This window comes from Schistocerca gregaria, chromosome 2 (genome assembly GCF_023897955.1).
Source record: "Schistocerca gregaria isolate iqSchGreg1 chromosome 2, iqSchGreg1.2, whole genome shotgun sequence".
In the NCBI taxonomy this organism is placed as follows: Eukaryota; Metazoa; Arthropoda; class Insecta; order Orthoptera; family Acrididae; genus Schistocerca; species Schistocerca gregaria.
Window position 1 is genome coordinate 844,781,040 of NC_064921.1, and position 23,776 is coordinate 844,804,815.

Sequence of the window (23,776 nt, forward strand, 5' to 3'; positions counted from 1 at the left end):
GCATCACGGCCAGAACCAGCTGGCATCAGTTGACGGAATGATCACACATAGCGGTAACAAGGGGACCACTAAGCCGTGACATACATAAACATCGCCCGCCATCAGTAAAAGCTGTAGAAGTTACAAGTAAATTTACTAAGCTACCTCCAACACATGAAAGATACATAAGCATAGGCTCAAAAATGACCACAGTTTAAAAGGAACCGGTTAAGATTTCCACAAATGTTCAAAATTTAGCTTCTTGGACTTTAGCAACTATCGTGTTGATTGTGGAACCGCTTCAAAACAACCATTTGAAAGTACCAACGGCTCCGACCAGTGTTTGACGCAATTAGATAGTTATTTAACCACAAACTTTCCCGCGCTCAGCACCCTTTCATCACTTCACAAGTCTCAGAACAAATTTTATCACAGCCTGTATAACTACACTCATCTCCATCCCGTACTCTTCCTTTTCAAATAGAAGTCTCACGGTGGGAGGTAACGATAGTGCACTAAGGTTTAAAAAGGTTCAAATGGCTCTCAGCACTATGGGACTTAACATCTGTGACCTAACTAGCCTAAGAACATCACACACATGCATGCCCGAGGCAGGGTTCGAACCTGCGACCGTAGCAGCAGGGCGGTTCCGTACTGAAGGGCCTAGAACCGCATGTCCACAGCGGCCGGCTGTGCAATAAGGTAGGTGAGCTATACCGTGAGAATTACAATTTCTCAAGGAAGCGTGTCAGGGCTCACCGTTAAACAAGGAAGTTTCCACAACAAGCGGAGCAATCAAGTCGGATCCACGGGATGTTGACGAACCTGGCGAGACGTCACCAGTACTACCGTGCCACAACAACCATAGCTCCTCCCAAGGCGTGCATCAGAGCTTTCTGTCCGTGGTGTCTCAGGACACCGAACTCTCTCGCCTCGATGCTCTTCAAACCACCACGCCAATACAGATGTGCTGCACTGTTCGCCAATCAAGTCCGTAGCCAGTGCACTACTACCATTGGGACTGCAGCAGAGCTCGCGCCATCCAACCTTCTTTTCTCTCATCGTTGCTAAACAAGCGAGCGCTACTGAGCATTCACTCCCATCTGTCACATATCCTCTGGTCGCAACCAAAGAGTTGACCACTGTCGAGATACGTGGCAAAGAGCATATTCGCGAAAAAGTTAATCGAACTGCAGCGCCACGGCTCAGAGGCGATGAACCGACAGTTAGAATTTCCAGGAAAAGGAGTGTTATTTATATGGGGCAAATCCACTAACACGCTCCAATTCCCGGATAATCCGCTCTCTCCCCTAGTTCCAGAATCTTGCTCTAATATATCACGATACACCTAGCTCCCTTACAAGTTTTCCAGAAATGTGTTTGAAATCTTATGGGACTTAACTGCTAAGGTTATCAGTCCCTAAGCTTACACACTACTTAACCTAAATTATCCTAAGGACAAACACACACAGCCATGGCCGAGGGAGGAATCGAACCCCCGCCGGGACCAGCCGCACAGTTCATGACTGCAGCGCCCCAGACCGCTCGGCTAATCCCGCGCGGCCAAGTTTTCCACTCCAGCACAAGCACAAACAGTAATGTATTTTCTGTGGTAGTGCAAACAAAGAAGGAAATGGCGTACTGCGTCTAGAAAAAAAGTAAAGTAAACCTGAAAGAAATGGCTATCCTCCTTCCAGCATCCTTCAAGAAAACGTAGTACAGTTCTTACGGATAAAAAAATCGGTAAACGCCTATCATTGTTGGTTTACAATGATCCCTAAGAAGATTCATAATGTTTAGGATGCTAAGAAATGGCCCTCCACCATGTTAAGTGGGTGTTATAGGATCTCGCCCAACCACTGATCAGTCGCCGCTCTTGACACAGCGGCGCTGTATCTGCCGCCTATGCTGTGGAGGACGATAATGACGCCTTTGGAGAGCGGGTGGAGGGGGGTGGGGGGCTTGGGGTGCGCCTAAGCCGCGTGTAATTCCGTCGCCTGCCGCACGGCCGACGAATCCATCACAAGGGGCTCAGCCTGTCTCCGAAACAAAGGCGGGATCACCGGCTTCTCGCCTCTGCCGCTGCCACTGGCTGCTGGAGACACCCCACCGTATCCACCGGCACTCTGCCGCCACACACCAACTTGCCGTCCACGTGTCAGCCAGCGCCGCGCAAGAACTGACACGACTATATCGCGAAACTTATTTGATGAAATCGATGCACATCGCTCAATAACGAATTACTGTAACTTCACTTTTTCACGTAAAGCTGTAACGTGACTGCTACAGATCGGTTCACGATTCTGTATCACTTCTGCTCCATTTAACTCTTTAATTAAATCAAGCAGTCCAGACTGTTGGTGTTATGTACGACAGCAAAGCTTTGCTCGAGAGTTGGGTGCCATCCTGGGGTGATTCACAGGCTGTGCTCGACGTATTCTGAAGTTGCGGTATCTGGTAGTTAATCACTGGCGCAATGTTGCCTTAGTTCCCAAGAGCCCACTTGAGATGTAGCAAATGTCTGCCCAGCATGGATGTCAACAAGAAACCTTACTGTTGTCATGAAACGTCAGAAATTTAGCACCAACTTAACAGTATTTTCTCCTCGGCCAGTCCTGTATATTGTCTCCCCCCCCCCCCCCCACACTCTCCCACCATCTCCGCTGTAGCCCCTGTCTATAACAACCGCAAAGCTGCATCAAACTACTTTATTAATCACGATGTGGCGTTCGCTGTGTTATTCAGTGGTTTGGTATTTAACTAATTTTAAATGAAAATGATAATCTTATATAATCTTATTTTATTACATTGAGTAATTACTAAATAATTTTTCTCCCGGCTAAAGATTTGGTCAAGTTGCTAAAGAACTCCAAGTTAATGTTGTGTTAAAGTGTTTTCTGTAAATTGTGTATGTGTCACTAAATCACAGTTCATACAACAGATTCTATACAACTATTGATTATGATGGAAACAGTTATCTTCAGCAAAATGTTCATTAAAACCACCGAATATCAGACGCGCACAACACTGACATATGTTACCTGAAACAATACTCTTCGCAACTCGTGTGTAATTAATTTCGGCTCCATACATAAGCTAGAACAGTTTGTTATAAGGATCGTGCTATGAGCACTGTTTTTAAAGAACCAATCTGATTCGAATTATTTTCATTAAAATGAGTTCGGGACCACCGGTGCACATTCATCATTACACATTTTTATTACCTTCGGCATCTATGTCTGCAGAGTTGCGTAATTTGAATTTGCCGCTGAGATTATTGTTAAGATAGCGGAAGACAATTGATAGAGACTTTCTATTGTTAGAGCAAATAGGATAAGTATTTGAAATGCTTATTAAACTTTACTTTCGTATTGTACACTATTTAGACTTCATCAAGCAAACATTTGATTTTTTTCTAAGGAAACCACAGACAAAAACACGGTACAAATCGCTATTATCAATGGCTGCGCTCTTTGCAGCGGATAGAAATAATTAACACAGATAATTCTTATTGAGAGAGGAATTAAAGTTACAAATAATTATTCTCTCATATTTATAATAATAATGCACTCTATTCTCAAGTAATAATTAAAAAATAATTACAATTTCTTAACAGACCTCAGTTTGATATACGTCTTGCGTCCGCAACCTACAAAAGCCAACCAACAAAATGTAAAACCAAAGGAAGACAAACGCAGATCATAAAAGCAATTAACAATTATCATTGTCTTTGTATGATACACATCGATATGTCCAATTACATCATAAAATATTATATAAATAATTAACATTTATTTCACTGTTTTATCACATGTTGGATAGATAATGTTTATAACTGTTAGAGGCATAATTTCCTCTCGTCGCACTGTAGCTAAAATTTATCTCGTGGATGTTACAACGACTAGCTTCTAGTCACATCTTCAAGCAACAAATTGTTGACCTTTCAACATGTAACGTCCTTAAAAAAAGTTAAAGGCTGTTCAAACGCGGTACCAACCCAGTAAATTGTCTATATGTGTTTTTGTTCAACATCAGGGAACCTTTCGCAGCGTTTCGCTTAACTTTCATGCTTTAAGGCACTTCATAGGTCATCACATTGGCTACAAGCTTGCTGCCACCCCTCCAAAGAGCGTTTGGGCTAAAACAGAGAACTTTGATTTCTTGGTAGTTTTCCCGTGCTGATTGTGCAGTTTGAAGATGAGTCATTTTTTTTTTTTTTGTAATGAGGTGTTTTATTTCAGAGTCCGCACTCCGAACAGCTCACTTTATCTCGTTATTTTCGCTTTTTTTTTTTGTTTATTTGAAAATGAGAATTTAGCAGATGATGAACTTCGATTTGTGGCTGCAAAACATGTTTGCTAAATATCTGCTACACATTTCGTTGATTTTGTACTTATCTGCAAGTTGGGACACCCAGTTAAATGGATTCTGACGACATCGGAATGGCACACGGACGTTAAATTTTGGTCTTTTTCTCTTTTATGCATTTGCACAAAAATATTTTCAGTCTTGTAGTTGACAATGGCATAAGGCCAAAATTGTGATAGTAATATAAAAAAAAAGAAGTGTACAGTCAAATGGCGAAAGTATCATTCAAACATTATTACGTGACTATCGATCAAAAATATTAAAAGGTAACGAACTCTGATTTGCTCTTCTTTCAGTCTTCCCGTTGATGTTAGTCAAAGTCCGAAATTATTTTTTCAACTTAATTTTCCATGTTCTTGTTTTCCAAGAGTAACATTGTAGTTAATGTTATACGGTTTTTAGGTGTAAATGAAAGTTTAGTAGTTTGTTACATCGACTTTCATTTATGAACACTACTTCCTACAACTTCCCCAAGATTCGGCAGTTCTTATCGACTAATACAATCACGAATACACAAAAGTGTTGTTTCAAAGTGATGCTGTTTCCGCTGTGAGTGGTGGCCAAATTATTAATCGAGTGTTGCATAATGGGCAAAGTTGTTTATTATGGTGCCGAGTGGGTGGAGAAGGCGGGTTTTCTTTTCAGATCTCAAACCGTTACTAATGCAGATTAGTTTCAAAGTAAATGGAAGTTTTGCGTATGAATTTCAGTTGCACCATTCCAGAAACTAAGATAGATGCTTGATTAAACATACACGGCTTTTCGTCCATTGGCACAACGCATCTGCAACGGAACTGCAACCGCGCTCGCAACGCTACCTTTTGGCTACAGTTTGAGGAGAGTTGTGCTGCATTTCGTCCCCTGAAGTAACTACATTGCGACCGGCGATAGACTCGAAAGTGCTGATTTTTTTGTCAGTTTTCGCAAACGATTGGAAGCTTCACTATTAGTAATGTTTTTTTGTTGTGTATTAAAACTAGCGCCGGCCGCGGTGGTCTCGCGGTTCTAGCCGCGCAGTTCGGAACCGTGCGACTGCTACGGTCGCAGTTTCGAATCCTGCCTCGGGCATGGATGTGTGTGATGTCCTTGGTTTAGTTAGGTTTAAGTAGTTCTAAGTTGTAGGGGACTAATGACCACAGCAGTTGAGTCCCATAGTGCTCAGAGCCTTTTGAACCATTTTATTAAAACTTGAAAAAGCTTAAAGGGCTGTGTTCGCCATACGTTCCGACAGCCTTGAGTGATGGTCTGGGGTGCCGTTTCACTTCGTAGCATGTCACAACTCTACGTCGAAGATATTCTACGCTCCATTTTGTTGACCCTCATGGCAAACCATTGTGACTTAACATTTCAGCAAGACAATGCTCGCCGGCATACGGCGAGAGTTTCTTCTGCTTACCTTTGCGCTTGCCAAAACCTGTCTTGGCCAACAAGGCCATCGAATTTATCCCCAAATGAGAACGCTGGGGCGTTATGGCCAGGGCTATACAACCAGTTCGGAATTTCTGCGAATTTCTGCGATCAAACGTGCCTGTTGGACAGAATTCGGTACGACATCCCTCAAGAGGATATCCAACGACTATATCAATCAATGCCAAGCCTAATAACTGCTTCCATAATGGCCAGAGGTGGACCAGCACGTGATTGACTTACTCTTTCTCTTGAATAAATTATCCACTTTTCTCGAAATACGAGTATAATCATTTGTTTGTCTGTACATTGATAGATCTACTGATTTCCTTGCCATTCGGATAATTTCTCCGTTGTGAGTTGATTTTTTGTCTTAGAGTGTATTATACTTAAGAGGTGAGAAATATGAAGCTGCCTATGGGCTTTCTGAACCGACGAAACTGATTCTGTCATGCTTTCCACAACTGTCAGTGGACTTAGAAAAAAAGTGTACAAGGTGGAATCCAAAATTTTCGGGACTGGTGCTGCCATCTAGAAAGTAGCAGTAGTACATCTTTGTGCCGCTAAGTGGAGAGAGCTGCATATCTGATGAGTCATTGTGCGGAGTGGTATTCAGCTGGCAAGACGTGTTGCGTATCTACAGTGATTTCGGGAATACACTGTTGTGTAGCGATTTTACGATGGATCCGCGAACAGAACAACACGTGTGTATCAAATTCTGTACGAATCTCGGGAAAAGTGATACGGAGACCCTTGTAATGATTCAACAAGTATTTTGCGGACTGAAAATGAGCCGTACGCGTGTGTTTGTGTGGAATGCTCGTTTCAGGGCCGGCCGTACAGACGTCGAAGACGATGCTCACACTGGAACGCCCGTTGGCAAACGTCAACAATTTGTTCGTGCGGATCGACATCGAACCATTCAAGACCTTGCGGATGAATTGGGTATTGATTATGAGACATGTCAACGAATGTCTGATAAATTGGGCATGCATCGTGTCGCCGCAAATTTTGTGTCAAGGGCCTTGACTGCCGATCAGAACGCACAGCCTGATGAAGTGTGCACGGACCTTCGTCAGACCGCATCTGGTGATCCAACCTACTTGTCACGGGTTATCACCGGCGACAAGAGCTGTATTTACGGTTATGACCCAGAGACAAAGCAACAATCGTCGCAGTCGAAGAGCCCTGGCTCTCAAAGACCCAAGAATGCGAGACAAGTGAAGAGCAAAGTGAAGAGAATGATCATCGTTTTCTTTGATATCAAGGGAATTGTGCACAAAGAATTCGTAGTACCCAACCAAGCAGTGGATTCCGCGTACTCCTGTGACGTTTTGCGACGGCTCCGTGGAAACGTGCGGCGACGACGGCCCGAACTTTGCAGTCAAGGGAACTGGCTGCTGCATCACGACAACGCGCCCTGTCACACGTTCTTGCTCACCAGCACCTTTTGGGCAAAAAAAAAAAAAAAAAAATGATGGCTGTTGTATCCCATCCACTGTGCTCGCCAGATTTGGCACCTTGCGACTTAGCGCTGTTCCCAAAACTGAAACTCAAGTTGAAAGGCCATCGGTTTGGCACTCTAGAGAGGATTGAAGAAGCATCGCTCGCGGTGATAAACACCCTCAAAGAACAGGCTTCAAGAAAACGTTTGACCAGTGTCAGAAGCGCTGGGACTGGTGTGTACGTGCTGATGGGAACTGTTTCGAGGGAGATGGTGACCATTAGTCCAAAGGTAAGGTTTTTAACAAATGGCAGCACCAGCCCCATAATATTGGGTAGCACCTCGTATGTATCGAACTGTGTTCTGTGAAAATACCCTGCTGACTGTTTTGCTGGGAGCAGATATTTGCGATTGAACTTTTACCTTCATACACAGTGTGTGGTCTGCATTTGAGGAAGTATCAGTTGCAGGCTTGAACTTATTGTTGAGTCACGATGGCCGAGATGGGGTTGTATTATCTGGAGAAGCCTGTTCGGTTGATATTGTTGGGTCACGTTGGCTGAGATGGAGTTTTGTTATCCGGAGATGCCTGTTCGTTTGATAACTTCTCATCGTCTTCTTCATCTGCGAGGAGAGTCTCACCGGAACCGCTTCAGATTCGCGATTCAACTGCCAAAGCAGTTGTATCGCAGCCGATTACTTGAAAGTCACAAGCACTTTGCGTTGCAGTTGCGAGAGAGGACTAACGGCCTGGCGAAATGGAACGTTGTGACCTACCACCGCCCTACATGTGGCCTGGATCGATTGTGTGGGCTTTTGTCGTCCTTTCGGCTCTGTCTGAGAGTTGGCAACGCACCGGTGGAATGTGTTCCAATTTTGTGCAGAATACAGTAGCAATTATTCGGAGAGTGGGAGGAAATTGTCAATAACGCTAGGATTCGTGCTTTAAACTAACAGTTCATTGTCAGGCTTAAGCTCTCAATAATATTGGTGGCACGGAATGCAGTAACGATCAAAGACTCAAAACGTGGAAGCGCGTCTAAACTAAATGCTGAAGTGAACCGATCTACGAAATAGTCAGGGTCTGTTACTACAGACCTACCGAGTTTTATAAAATGGTTCAAATGTCTCTGAGGACTATAGGACTTAACATCTGAGGTCATTAGTCCCCTAGAACTCAGAACTACTTAAACCAAACTAACCTAAAGAAAGCACACACATTCATGCCCGAGGCAGGATTCGAACCTGCGACCGTAGAAGTCGCGCGGCTGCAGACTGAAGCACCTAGGACCACTCGGCCACAGCGGCCGGCTGCCGATTTTTATATGGTAACGTGCCGAGGCCAATGTGGTGCACGGTGGACGACAGCTGGCAGGAATGAACGACGTGCAATATAGACGTGCAACTGTTGAGCAACTGATCACCCAGAGGAACTAAGCGGCTAACAACAATGTCTCCTTAACGATCGATAAGCACACGTTGCTGCGTTTGGGCCTTTACAGCGGGCACTTAGTTCATGTATCCATGCTAACTGCAGTTCATCGGCAACGTAGACTCGAATTTGCACTTTAGTAATACGACTGGATGACCGTCGCCACAGGTGAATTACGTTTTATGCTCCAATGGACAGATGGCCATTGGTGTGTACAGCACGAAACACCTGAAAGCAGACACCCTGTAACAGTTACGGTGTGAGGAATGTTTTCATGGTATTCCCTAGGTGATATCGTAATTCTGCATCGCCCACTGGATCAACACAAGTATGCATCTATCCTTGGGAGCCATGTCGACTCCCATATGCAGTTTGTTTTTCCTCGGCGGCATCTACCGCAATACAGTGCAACTTGTCACTTATCTCTCAGTGTATGTGTATCGTTCGAAGAGCACCAGGATGAATTTACCGGACTCCACAGGCTACCAAACTATCCGCATTTAAACCCAATCAAGAATCTGTGGTGCAGCCTCTATCAGGCTGTATGTGCCATGGATCGTCAATCGAGAAACATAGCCCAGCTGGCCCTGGCACTGGACACAGCATGGCTCCACATCCCTCTCACTACCTTCTACAACCTCACTGACTCTATTCCTGCACGTTTCGCAACGGTCTCCGTTGCAAGAGGTGATTATTCAGGTTTTTGACAGACGGTAACACGAATGTGAATGGAGAGCGCAGAACCACAGGGAAACGGCGAGTCAAGCGGTTGACTGCGCTACCAGGACAAAACAGTCGCATCCCCAAAACAGGCGATTCTGAGTTCAAAATGCATAAACTGAAATTATTCATAGCATTCAGTATATACGTAAAAACTAAAACAATGAACGTATTCACGATTGACGATGACACCTATCGGCATCATGCTTAGTTTTGGAGAAATCACGATGTTTTAACGGATGTTGCCTACAAGCAAGATGTTTATCAGAGTCTCATAAGTCGTATTGTTATCTTATTCAAGGCCGAATATACCCAAACATGTGTGTAAAAACACATGTTTTTTCATATTAGGTGCATTGCGCTGCCACCTACTCCTTATCAGCGACCTCAGTAGTCATTAGACATCTTTAGAGAGCAGAATGGGGCGCTCCGCGGAACTCACGGACTATGAACGAGATCAGGTAATTGGGGGTTACTTCTGTCATACGTCTGTACGTGAGTTTTCCACACTCCTTAACATACCTAGGTCCACTGTTTCCAATGTGATAATGAAGTGGAAACGTGAAGCGACAAGTACAACACAAAAGCGTACAGGCCAACCTCGTCTGTTGACTGACAGACACCGCTGACAGTTAAAGAGGGTCGTAATGTGTAATAGGCAGAAATCGATCCAGACCTCACACAGGAATTCCAAAGTGCATCAGGACCCACTGAAAGTACTATGACAGTTAGGCGGGAGGTGAAAAAACTTGGATTTCATCGTCGAGCAGCTCCTCATAAGCCACACATCATGCCGGTATATGCCAAACGGCGCCTCGCTTGGTGTAAGGAGTGTAAACATTGGACGACTGAACAGTGGAAAAACATTGTGTGGAGTGACGAATCACGGTGTACAATGTTGTGATCCGATGACAGAGTGTGGTTATGGCGACTGCCCGGTGAACATCATCTGCCAGCGTGTGTAATGCCAACAGTAAAGTTCGGAGCCGATGGTGTTATGGTGTGGACGTGTTTTTCATGGAGGGGGCTCGCACATCTTGTTATTTTGCGTGGCGTTATCGCAGCACAGGCCTACGTTGATTTTCTAAGCACCTTCTTGCTTCCCACTGTTGAAGATCAATTCCGGGATGGCGATTGCAGCTTTCAAGACGCTCTGGAGCACGTTCATAATGAACGGCCTGTGGCGGAATGGTTACACGACAATAACATCCTTGTAATGGACTGTCCTGCACAGAGTCCTGACCTCAGTTCTGTAGAACACCTTTGGGATGTTTTGAAACGCCGACTTCGTGCCAGGCCTCACTGACCGACATCGATACCTCTCCTTAGTGCAACACTCCATGAAGAATGGGCTGCCATTCCCCAAGAAATCTTCCAACACCTGATTGAACGATTGAACGTATGCCTGCGAGAGTGGAAGCTGTCATCAAGGCTAAGGGTAGGCCAACAACATGCTGAATTCCAGAATTACCGATGGAGGGCGCCACGAACTTGTAATCCTTTTCAGCCATTTGTCCGGATACTTTTGATCACATAGTGCAAGTATGTGTGTGTGTGTATGTGTGTGTGTGTGTGTGTGTGCGCGCGCGCGTATAAAGTAAACGGTATGCTATAGTTATGCAGAGTAACTAGTAACTTCCCTGAGCTGATGTGTTTTCACGTCTGGGAAATGTGTTATTGCTGCTCATTTCGTTTTACTGTTGAATATCGAATAAACACAGCTAGATGGAATTATTTAGTATCATTACATAGTGGTCGCTCAGTCAATTGCAACGGTGGGTCTCAGGGTGCTGTACGTTAGTTGTTTTAGGCGCTATTGATTTTTATAATTTTAGGGAATTTTTGGTGTTTCGACGATGGCAACTGCTGATGCTGGTTTGTATCCACTGACAAAGAACAACACGTCCTGACCTTGGCTGCATTCTTAGCAGATACCTCAGGGCTGACATACGGATTTTGTAGATACTAGGGTCGCTTTAAAAGTGGAATTAAGATGCAAGAAAACACTTTGCTGAGCTAAGATCTATTTTTATTTCTCAACATATTCTTGTGTCAAAGCTGTCAGAGTATGCCTAGTTAGGTAAATTTTCTGTGTTCTCTGACGAAAATGTAGTTTCCGTCAAATTCGGCGAAATATTGACAACCAATATTTTCTAATGGAAAACACCTTCTGCTCTACATTTCACGGTGGTTTAAAGATTATACATATAGATATACGTAGAATCAGATCTACCATAATAGTCCTATAGCGCGGGCGCCCTCTGCTACGTTTCTGAGCGATAATGACAATAGTTGAAGGAGTTAAGGAAATTTTGCTCGCTTCCCTTCACTGCGGCACTATTTCGCGCTAGAGTTTGTAAAAACTGAGGTTAGTCATACGTTCCTGAACATGCGAGCAAGCATATTGGACGCAATCCCGCGACGCCCGTACCACGGCGACCTCATGCACAGCTATTCAATAGACGCCGCTATCTGCGAGCAGGGTAATCAAATCAAGAAATTAGTGTCAGATGCAATCAATGGGCCGCTAATCTATCACATTAGTGCGGCGTCGCGTGCCATAATTAGCTGATAGTGAATTAAACTCGCCTCTCCCCCCACCCCTATAGCTCTGATATCGCCCTCCACCCCCACATCCTCATATCCCCCTCCTTCCTCTCTTCCTCCCACCGCTGGTCCTGATGCCGCCGCCGCTGAAAGCTGCGGGCTTCCATCTGGCGCCTACAAACGTGATTCTCCAGTAGAAGATTTGATGATTAATGTGATTCTCTTTAGCGTTCAGCTTAACGGAGCGAGGTGGCGCTGTGGTTAGTACTTTGGGCTCGCATTGGGGAAGGGCGATAGCTCAAAGCCGCATCTGGCCATCCCCATTTAGGTTCTCCGTGTTTCCCCTGAATCTCTTCAGGAAAATGCCGGGATGGTTCCTTTCAAAGGGCACGTCCGGCTTCCTTCCCCATCCTATCCTAATCCGATTGGACCAAAGATCTCGCTGTTTCGTCCCCTAGCCCAAATCAAACAGCCAACCAACCATTCATCTTACGTTTTGAGTATACATTTTTCTTGGCATTCAAACAGTGCCACAGTCCAGTAGACACACACATTTCGAAAATCTGCTTCATCTTCGTTGTCGATAGATGATCTACTGCCCGTAAATCAGTGGTTTTATATTTCTCCCATACTGGTCGTACGTTGTTCTGGAGCCAAATCAGATTAAATAATACAGACTTATATTTTACAGTAAAATGTATAAAACAATACGATTAAAGTGAAATGAAAGATTATTTATTTATTATAATTGCTATAAAAACACAGACGGTGAGGTTGTAGCTGGTGCTATACTGTAGATCAAGATACTTTGGAGACATTTGATCCAGGACGTCCGTCACTAAAACTTTCGGGAATATTTTCGTTACTAACACTCTGCAGTAGTTCGACTGCAGTTATGGTACACGCAGTCACATATATTTTTTTTGTCGTTTTTATTATGATTCTGAAAAAGCTGAGAGGTCGCAAGAAGTAGTCACTAGATGTTAATCCAACTTTTTTTTTATTTTCATAACGTGTTTTGGGCGTGGCCCATCATCAGATGACTTGCACCATGCACTGTGAATACAATGCTCAGGCAAGGAAGTGTTTCGACTTAGAGTACATGTAGTTACGGTACCCTAGTAAGAACGGAAATCCTTATATAACATGAACAGCTTACAGAGGAATTGGTATCTCTGTTCTTATGTGAATAAAGTAACTGCTTGTATTGTAAGTCGAAAGACTTCCTTGCCATAGCATTGTACGCATATTGCATTGAGCAGGTCATCTGACCATGGGCCATGCCCAAAACACGTTATAAAAATACAGAAGTGACTAATTTTTGCCACCTGCGTGCATTTTTAGAATCATAACAAATATAATTAAAAATAGTCGCACGCTTCACTCACAACTTCCAGACGTACTTTAAAGTCTAAAGTACCTCCACTTCTTCTACGGGCTATTGATGACGGAGACTAGCCATCAGTACATACAAGTGATAATTTGCGCAATGTATATTTTAAAGCTACTGAAGTCCCCCAGTAGGGGTACGTTATTCTCATTTATTATGTAAATTGTCGTATGATAAGCTACCCGTTTCCTAACCTTATTCTGTAGATACGATAGAATGTCAGGATACGCCTTCAAAATCCAGTCCCCCTTTTAACGAATAAGTTATACACTACTGGCCATTAAAATTGCTACACCACGAAGAGGACGTGCTACAGACGCGAATTTTAACCGACAGGAAGAAGATGCTGTAATATGCAAATGATTAGCTTTTCAGAGCATTCACACAACGTTGGCGCCGGTGGCGACACCTGCAACATGCTGACATGAGGAAAGTTTCCCACAGATTTCTCATACACAAACAGCAGTTGACCGGCGTTGCCTGGTGCAACGTTGTTGTGATGCCTCGTGTAAGGAGGAGAAATCCGTAATATCCCGTTTCCCACTTTGATAAAGGTCGGATTGTAGCCTATCGCGATTGCGGTTTATCGTATCGCGACACTGCTGCTCGCGTTGGTCGAGATCCACTGACTGTTATCAGAATATGGAATCGGTGGGTTCAGGAGGGTAATACGGAACGCCGTGCTGGATCCCAACGGCCTCGTATCACTTGCAGTCGAGATGACAGGCATCTTATCCGGATGGCTGTAACGAATCGTGCAGCCAAGTCTCGATCCCTGACTAAACAGATGGGGACGTTTGCAAGACAACAACCATCTGCACGAACAGTTCGACGACGTTTGCAGCAACATGGACTATCAGCTCGGAGACCATGGCTGCGGTTATCCTTTACGCTGCATCACAGACAGGAGCGCCTGCGCTGGTGTACTCAACGACCAACCTGGGTGCACGAATGGCAAAACGTCATTTTTTTCTGATGAATCCAGCTTCTGTTTACAGTATCATGATGGTCGTATCCGTGTTTGGCGACATCGCGGTATACGCACATTGGAAGCGTGTATTCGTCATCGACTTACTGGCGTATCACCCGGCGTGATGGTATGGGGTACCAAAGGTTACACGTCTCAGTCACCTTTTGTTCACATTGGCCGCACTTTGAACAGTATAACGTTACATTTCAGATGTGTTACGACCCGTGTCTCTACCCTTCATTCGATCCCTGCTAAACTCTACATTTCAGCAGGATAATGCACGACCGCATGTTGCAGGTTCTGCACGGGCCTTTCTAGATACAGAAAATGTTTGACTGCTGCCCTGGCCAGCACATTCTCCAGATCTCTCACCAACTGAAAACGCCTGGTCAATGGTAGCCGAGCAACTGACTCGTCACAATACGCCAGTCACTATTCTTGATGAACTGTGGTATCGTGTTGAAGCTGCCTGGGCAGCTGTACCTGCTCACGCCATCCTAGCTCTGTTTGACTCAATGTCCAGGCGTATCAAGGCCGTTATTACGGCCAGAGGTGGTTGTTCTGGGTACTGATTTCTCAGGATCTATGCACCCAAATGGCGTGAAAATGTATTCACATGTCAGTTCTGGTATAATATATTTGTACAATGAATACCCGTTTATCATCTCCATTCTTTCTCGATGTAGCAATTTTAATGGAGAGTAGTGTAAAATGTACACAAGAGACAGGATTAATTGATAGAGGAAAATAGTATTTACTAAAGGATAAATGCCGTAATATTAACACATTTATTCATCACAAAAAATGAATTAAAGACACTAAACAATAATTAAAAATCTCAGGTTCTCCGTATATTAATACTGGCCCTTAAACTGTCTGGCACTGCCCTATAGTGTACACGCGATCTGTGATTATGCGCGGAGTAACTGACATCCTCCGTTGTACTAAATAGCAAGAAGGAACTGCTATCTCGATGAGCAGTGTGAAACATCAGTGCAGAACGGAGTAGAATACATGATTCACCAATGTAAATTCACTTTCCTACACGCCGGTGCATAAGCAAGATCGCCGTAATGATCAGAAGCTATAACAGTAGAACTTCTCCCCTCAGAGAGATGACAGCAAAATTGTACTTTACTAAAATTACAGCCGAAGACGTCCGTCGGCTGCCATGGCCCTCCAATACGACTCTCCTCTTCCACGACCCCACAACGTCTCCTCTTTTTTTCTCCCCTCTTTTCGCTGCTCAAAGTCTTTTCTCCACCTAAAATCTGTGTGGGGAATCATGTTTCCGGAAGGCGTTACTTTCTGAACGCCGACGAATATCAGTTTAGAATCCAGACTGAAGTTTCTGGAAGTTCTTTCTATGTCCGTAGGAAAGTACGCGAATACCTGCTGCTATGTGTTTTTGGCCGATCAGGCCGCCTTCTTACGCCTACCCGCCGGACACTCGTTTCCGTTTTGCAGGTGGTGTAGCTCACGGGCGGGTCCCGGGTTCACCAGCTCTGCTTGTTCCCCAATTACCCAACATGCAGACATCATACGATAAATTAAGTGTACTAGACGATGTCAGTCACATATATGCTTTTAATGAGGGCGCACAAACCTGTCTTTTCTATCATTAAACGGGCTTACTTATGTCGTATTGGATGTAAACGAGGTTTTTAAGTTGTATAATTACGCCACATTACCAAAGCATCGTGTATAATAGTACTAAGATAAAGTTGTTGGCTTTATCCTGGTAGTGAAAGCCAAGCATACACTGACTGCACTGCTGTTAACCATTGACACTTAATTGTAGTCGTGGGTCCAGTGTGTTGCGACCAGACGGAAGTACTTTCGTCAACGCACAACTGTGGTTTCTTTGAGAGCTCTCAGGGAACGTTCATCAAACAACAACACATGAAATATTAGTTCACTTTATTACATTACTGAATTCAAGAATGCTTAACTTTTTCGCGCCTATTTGCAACAGAAGTACTGGGCAGTTTAAACTTTTCAATGACTAGCAAAGCATCACTTGATGCACTTATTAACAAACTCTGTTTGCCCATCTTTTCACAGATGGTTGCGGGAATTCAACTGTTGAGAACAGAATGTCAAGGCAAGCACCTTTCAGCTTCCTAAATTTCCAAATTATTTCATTCCGCTACCATTTTCGGTGATACGCTATCATCAGGCCCCTCTGGTACAGTCAAAATAGGGCACAGCGTTCAGTGACTGGTATTCGTAGATTCTTGAGACAACGATCACTTCAAACATCACTCAGTCGGCCGGTGACGTTTGAGATTATCGCTGTCTGAAAATCTAAAGATATCAGTCATTGAATGCTAGCCTCTATTTTGACTGGACTAGAAGTGGACATCTTCTTACACGTCGGTCAGGGGGCCTGAAGATGGCGTAATATATGTCGCCGAAACTGGTGGCCCAATAAAAGAACAATTTGGAAAATTTATACGGCTGAAAGGTGTTTGATATGAGACTCTAAATAAAGAACCTGGACTCCCCAATGCAATGTTGAACATTATTAACACTAGAAGTTCAACTAAAAGTTTAACTGTTCATTGATCCTTACACGATTTTATTGAGTGCTCTAGCTGAGGTCTCGGACTGGGGCTGAGCTCTTGGATGCTCAAACTTTATTGACCTCAGCGCGAGGACGCTGTAGTGCTAGGAAAGAGGTGTGGGCTCCACGGGAGCCTTCCATTCGTCGTTGCCGATTGTAGCATGTCCTTTATAATGTCTGTGGTACCGATTTGCGTTGCCGGCTTTGGTGTGGCAGGGCGATCTCTGGACGATAGCATACAGTGCACTCAAATTCAGTCCTTGAACGTAGCTGAAGCCATAGCTCTCCCTTCTTCTACGCAACCTCTCTAAGCGAGAGCCCCATTAGCATATAGGCAGCGGAAGAAGTACATTGTTCGTTGCACATATTTGACATGGTTTTTGAAATACTCCCGATTAAACCCACCGTTATTGACTAGTGTATTATAGCCTAACAGTTTAAAGTAGTTCGATCGTGTGCAACTGGTAAAGGTTGATCGGTTAATGTTTGCATGAGAGCTGTTTTGTATCAAATCCAGCAAGGCTAATTAGGATGTGTGGTAGCAATAATCGGTACATACTTTGTTGTTAATGTCCTATATCTTTGTCTAAAAAGAACGAACGAGGCATTTACATCGTCTGACAAAATAGTAACGGTTAACTCAATCACAGGTCAGCTACTAATGTTGCCACACGCCAATCTTCATGTGGCACTGAATACACAATCCTCACTGCAGTCCAAATCGTGGGTGTCCGGCGCGGTTGTCGCGTAATCACGGTGCACAAATGAACACTTAAACACCTAAAACAAGTCACTCAGTTAACGCCGTTTACGTATTTGTTGGAGGTCAGGTCCACGGCTTTAGATGACACATACAGCCGTTAAACAATTGTAAACGCGGTCGGTCGTCCTCCCGAGATCCTCCCTGTTCGCTTAGCAGCCAACAACTCTACTGCGACCTGCTTGAGGCGAAGATATATTGTTCTCAGTATGTAAGGGGCGGTTGACCCCTTACATTTTCACATCTTCGGAGGTACCATTTTTGACCATGTTTCATAAGTCTTGATACGATATGTTCTATATTTTTAGTAAATGCTTAAAAATGAGGTATTATCTGTATTACAAGTGAGAATAAATTTGGTTTTCTGCCCTGTAGGATGATTTGAAAATGGTCTCGGCTCGAAGAGAGTCATCGAGTCAATGAAAAGAGTAAAATCTGCAACTTTGGACTTGTTTTTCGTTGTACTGATTAACAGAAGTTTCTGAGCCCCACCAACTCCAGCATACTGAAAATTCATAAACACTTGCTACTGTTGTGCAAAATAGTACTTATTTGGTCACGAATCGCCTTTCGGCTTCTAACCCGTGGCAGCTGAATGTAGCAAACAGAGATAAACATGAAACATGATGTGTGATCTACACTTATATTCTATCTTCGTTGATCCATTATGGACCATGGGACCCCGAAAGGCATGTATTTCTTGATGCAGTAATTTACCAACAGCAGTATGTATAGTAGAAATTTATTTTATGAACTTCTTATGTGCAACCAGTTTCGGCATTACATTGATACCATCTTCAGGCCCCACACGTCTTAGTCGTAAAATCGCTATACACGAAAGAAGCCATATAACTGGACTAACCGCCCTAATCTGTGTCGCCTGGCCACCAAGAACTGTTGCATAATGATTTGATTCACGGATCCAGTTACATGGCTCCTTCCGTGAATAGTGATTTTACAACTATGACATGTGGGGCCTGAAGATGGCATCAATGTAAGGCCGAAACTGGTAGCACATAAGAAGTTCATAAAATAAATTTCTACAATACATACGGCTGCTGGTAAATTATTACATCAAGAAATACACTGGTATTACCTGAACAGAATTTGGTATCGTCTGAAGATCTCAGCGTCACGTCAAAGTCGTTAACGCACATCTCTACTACAGACATTAGTGATGTCTATCTGCAATCTGCAGCGACGAATAGGAGAGGCTAGAGAAGACACGTCCTCTCTCTCAGCACAGCAGCACCCTCACGTTGAAGTCAATATAGAGGCTAGCACGGAAGCGCTCTGCCATAGTTCGTGACCTCAGCTGAAGCAGTCAACATCACTGAATAGGACTAAAGTGTTATTCAAGTCTCAGATGGGATTGCACGATTGTAAGAGTTGATCATTGTACTTCAAGAGAACAGTTTTGTTAATTAGTGCAGCAGGTGATGCTTTGCTGGTCATTGACAGTTGTAAATTACCATGTAGGATTGTATCAAATTAAGTAAATATTTTTATTTATTCATATAATAAAATTAGATAATATTTCGTATGTTGTAGATCAGATGAGCTATCTCCCACAGCAACCCACAGCCTTAGCTGGACTATCGTAGCTTCTTCTCGGAGCAACATAGAAGACACAAAAATGAGGTAGATTGTTTGTATAGGAAACATTACATTTGATGTCGCATAGAACTAGCTGCATTCACTAAAAAAAGGGGGGGACAGCAACATTTCTTTTTCTTTGAAAAGATTTTATTACTATTACAAATCTGCATTTCATATCTTCTCCATTTCTGCCGTCGTCAGTAACTTTGTGTCCAAAATAGCGAAACTAGACTACACTGTCAGTGCCTCATTTCGTAATCTAATTCCCTCCGCATCACCTGATTTTTCTTTATCCTTTTTCTGTTTTTGTTGATATCTCTCGTATATTCTCTTTTCAGTACATTATCCATTCCATTCAAATGATATTTCAGGTCAATAACTGTCTTTGACAGAAACACATTATCATCGTCAACTCTTAAAATGGTCATTTCATCTCCCTGATTTTATCTTCGCGTACTGAATCTTATTTTATTTAGGTCTCAATTATCATCTGGTCAGGACTCGTAGGTCCTGGAGACTCTGGTCAGGTAGAATGTCTTTATTTGTTTCGTTGTCCAAATAACCGTAGACATGTTCCTCTCTCGCAGACCGAAGCCCATAACATTGTAACTTACATTTATGTTTAAAACAACACGGAAAAGTTTGAAAACTGAACTCAAATTCATATTTGTGCGCATTCATGATCGCAGTCTAATCTTGTGACTTTTGTTACAAACATAATATGGCTGGTATTCTCGGGCCTCCATTTGCAAGACAGTAAAATACTGGGATACTTAACGGTCTATAAAAAAATGATTCAAATGGCTCTGAGCGATATGGGACTTAACATCTGAGGTCATCAGTCCCCTAGAACTTAGAACTACTTAAACCTAACCTAAGGACACCACAGACATCCATGCCCGAGGCAGGATTCAAACGTGCGACCGTAGCAGTCCCGCGGTTCCCGACTGAGCGCCTAGAACCGCTAGACCACCGCGGCCGGCATTCATTTAGTTCAGCACATCCTAAAGTTCTTTCTCACTCCCACGTGGTTCCAGGCTGAAGCGCCTAGAACCGCTCGGCCACACCGGCCGGCGAAAAAATCAGGTCAGACGCCCAGTAGCGTACATTCGACCGACCCTAAACCACAGCCATTTACGGCTCAGTGTTGTCAAGTGAGAGCTCACTGGAGGGTAAGATGGAGATCTCTTGTGTTTTGTGAGGAAAAATGGTTCTGCTTCTCTGCCAGAGATGGTCGTCTGTGTTAGAAGGAGTCAAGTTGTGGAGCAGCAACCAACCTGCCAGCGTCCAAGACACACTGGACCTACACCTGGAGTTATGGTCCGGGGTGTGACTTCGTATGACAACAGGAGCTCTGAACAATATGAGACTTAACATCTGAGATCATCAGTCCCCAAGAACTTAGAACTACTGAAACCTTACTAACCCAAGGGCATCACACATACCCATGCCCGAGGCAGGATTCGAACCTGCGACTTTAGTAGGGTGCGGTTCCGGACTGAAGCGCCTATGACCGCTCGGTCACCGCGGCCGGCGGTCTATGAAACGTGGCAAATTGTGAGAAGCTATTTACAAAGGTTAACTAAACACTGAGACTCCAATACAACAAAATGCAGCGATCTCTGTTTTAACTCAGTAAGTAATGGAATAGTACAATTTAAAAATTTCTATGCCCAAAAAAGAATCCATGGTTATTTGCGGTCCAAGCCCGCTACAGGCTGGTTATTAATAACACATCCATTGAGCAATCAGCCAATTTACCTTTTCTTGGTAGTATGCTCTCATCGTTTTAAGCACCTGATATTGGCTACAACACTAGAAATTTTAATACGATGGGTAGTGCAATGAAACGACGCTAAGAAACCGGTGAAGATAGGGAATAATGCTGAAGTTGTAGAGGACTTCGGCAGTACCTGTGGCTTGTAGTCTAACTGCGTACTTATGGAACACCCTCTCAATTTATGTGAGTGGATTAGTGATTTCCAGTCAGAGAGGTCACAGTTCGTAGTAACTGACTGAAAGTCATCGCGTAAAACGGAATTGATATCTGGCGTTCCCCAAGGTAGTGTTATAGGTCCTCCGCTCCTCCTTATCTCTATAAGCGATTTAGGAGGCAATCTGAGCAGCATTCTTAGGTTGCTTGTTGATGACGCCGTCGTTTATCATCTAGTTAAGTCATCAGAAGATCAAAACAAATTGCAAAACGATTTACGTAAGATATCTGTAAGATTCGAAAATCACGAATTGACCCTTAATAATGGAAAGTTAGAGATCACCCACGTGAGCGCTAAAAGGATTTCATTAACCTTCACTTGCATGATAAATCAGTGAGATCTACAGGCTGTAAATTCAACTAAATACATAGGAATTACAGTTACCAACAATTTTAACTGGAAGTAACACATTGACAGTGTTGTGGTTAAGTCTGACCAAAGACTGCGTTTTATTGGTAGGACGCTTAGGGAATGAAACAGATCTACTAAGGAGACTGCTTACGCTAAGCTTGTCCGTCCTCTTTTGGGGTATTGCTGCGCGGTGTGGGATCCTTACCAGATACGATTAACGGAGTACTTCGAGAAAGCTCAAACAAGAATAGCTCGTTTTGTATCATAGCGAAACGGGGAGGGAGTTTCAATGACGTAATACAGGATTTGGGGTGAACACTATTAATACAAAGGAGTTTTTCGGTGCGGCGGAATCTTCTCACGAAATTTAAGTTACGAACGGTATCCTCCAAATGCGGCAATACTTTGTTGACGCCGACCTACAGTGGGAGATACGATCATCGCAACAAAATAGGGAAAATCAGAGCTCACACAGAAAGATATAGTTGTTAGTTATTTCAGCGCTCTGTTTGAAATTGTAATAATAGAGAATTACTATGAACGTGTTTCGATGAACCCTCTGCAAGGCACTTAAGTATGGTTTGCAGAGCATCCATGTAGATGTAAATGTAGTGTCCCTCTGCCAGGCACTTAAGTATGGTTTGCAGAGCATCCATGTAGATGTAAATGTAGTGTAAGAAACTGAAGTGCCGATTCTCGCTTTTTTTCACTTCTCAGGCTGTAGGATAGGCATGGTCTCTTCGCCTCCACTAGTATGCTTTTTATATCCTCCTTGCTTTATCTGGAATGTGTCATTTTGCTTTCTAGGTATCGCAATTTCTTCTCTCTGTCCACATCGTGGCCGCCAATTTTTCTGTTATTTTTATCACTTATCTTGCTTCTGTTACTCTTGGTTATTTACATCTTTCTTCAATTTACTATGGGACTTAATATCTGAGGTCATCAGTCCCCTAGAACGTAGAACTACTTAAACCTAACTAACCTAAGGACATCACACACATCCATGTCCGAGGCAGGATTCGAACCTGCGACCGTAGCAGTCCCGCGGTTCCCGATTGAGCGCCTAGAACCGCTAGACCACCGCGGCCGGCATTCATTTAGTTCAGCACATCCTAAAGTTCTTTCTCACTCCCACTGAATATAGAAATACACTCCTGGAAATTGAAATAAGAACACCGTGAATTCATTGTTCCAGGAAGAGGAAACTTTATTGACACATTCCTGGGGTCAGATACATCACATGATCACACTGACAGAACCACAGGCACATAGACACAGGCAACAGAGCATGCACAATGTCGGCACTAGTACAGTGTATATCCAACTTTCGCAGCAATGCAGGCTGCTATTCTCCCATGGAGACGATCGTAGAGATGCTGGATGTAGTCCTGTGGAACGGCTTGCCATGCCATTTCCACCTGGCGCCTCAGTTGGACCAGCGTTCGTGCTGGACGTGCAGACCGCGTGAGACGACGCTTCATCCAGTCCCAAACATGCTCAATGGGGGACAGATCCGGAGATCTTGCTGGCCAGGGTAGTTGACTTACACCTTCTATAGCACGTTGGGTGGCACGGGATACATGCGGACGTGCATTGTCCTGTTGGAACAGCAAGTTCCCTTGCCGGTCTAGGAATGGTAGAACGATGGGTTCGATGACGGTTTGGATGTACCGTGCACTATTCAGTGTCCCCTCGACGATCACCAGAGGTGTACGGCCAGTGTAGGAGATCGCTCCCCACACCATGATGCAGGGTGTTGGCCTTGTGTGCCTCGGTCGTATGCAGTCCTGATTGTGGCGCTCACCTGCACGGCGCCAAACACCATCATTGGCACCAAGGCAGAAGCGACTCTCATCGTTGAAGACTACACGTCTCCATTAGTCCCACCATTCAACCCTGTCGCTACACCACTGGAGGCGGGCTGCACGATGTTGGGGCGTGAGCGGAAGACGGCCTAACGGTGTGCGGGACCGTAGCCCAGCTTCATGGAGACGGTTGCGAGTGGTCCTCGCCGATACCCCAGGAGCAACAGTGTCCCTAATTTGCTGGGAAGTGGCGGTGCGGTCCCCTTCGGCACTGCGTAGGATCCTACGGTCTTGGCGTGCATCCGTGCGTCGCTGCGGTCCGGTCCCAGGTCGACGGGCACGTGCACCTTCCGCCGACCACTGGCGACAACATCGATGTACTGTGGAGACCTCACGCCCCACGTGTTGAGCAATTTGGCGGTACGTCCACCCGGCCTCCCGCAT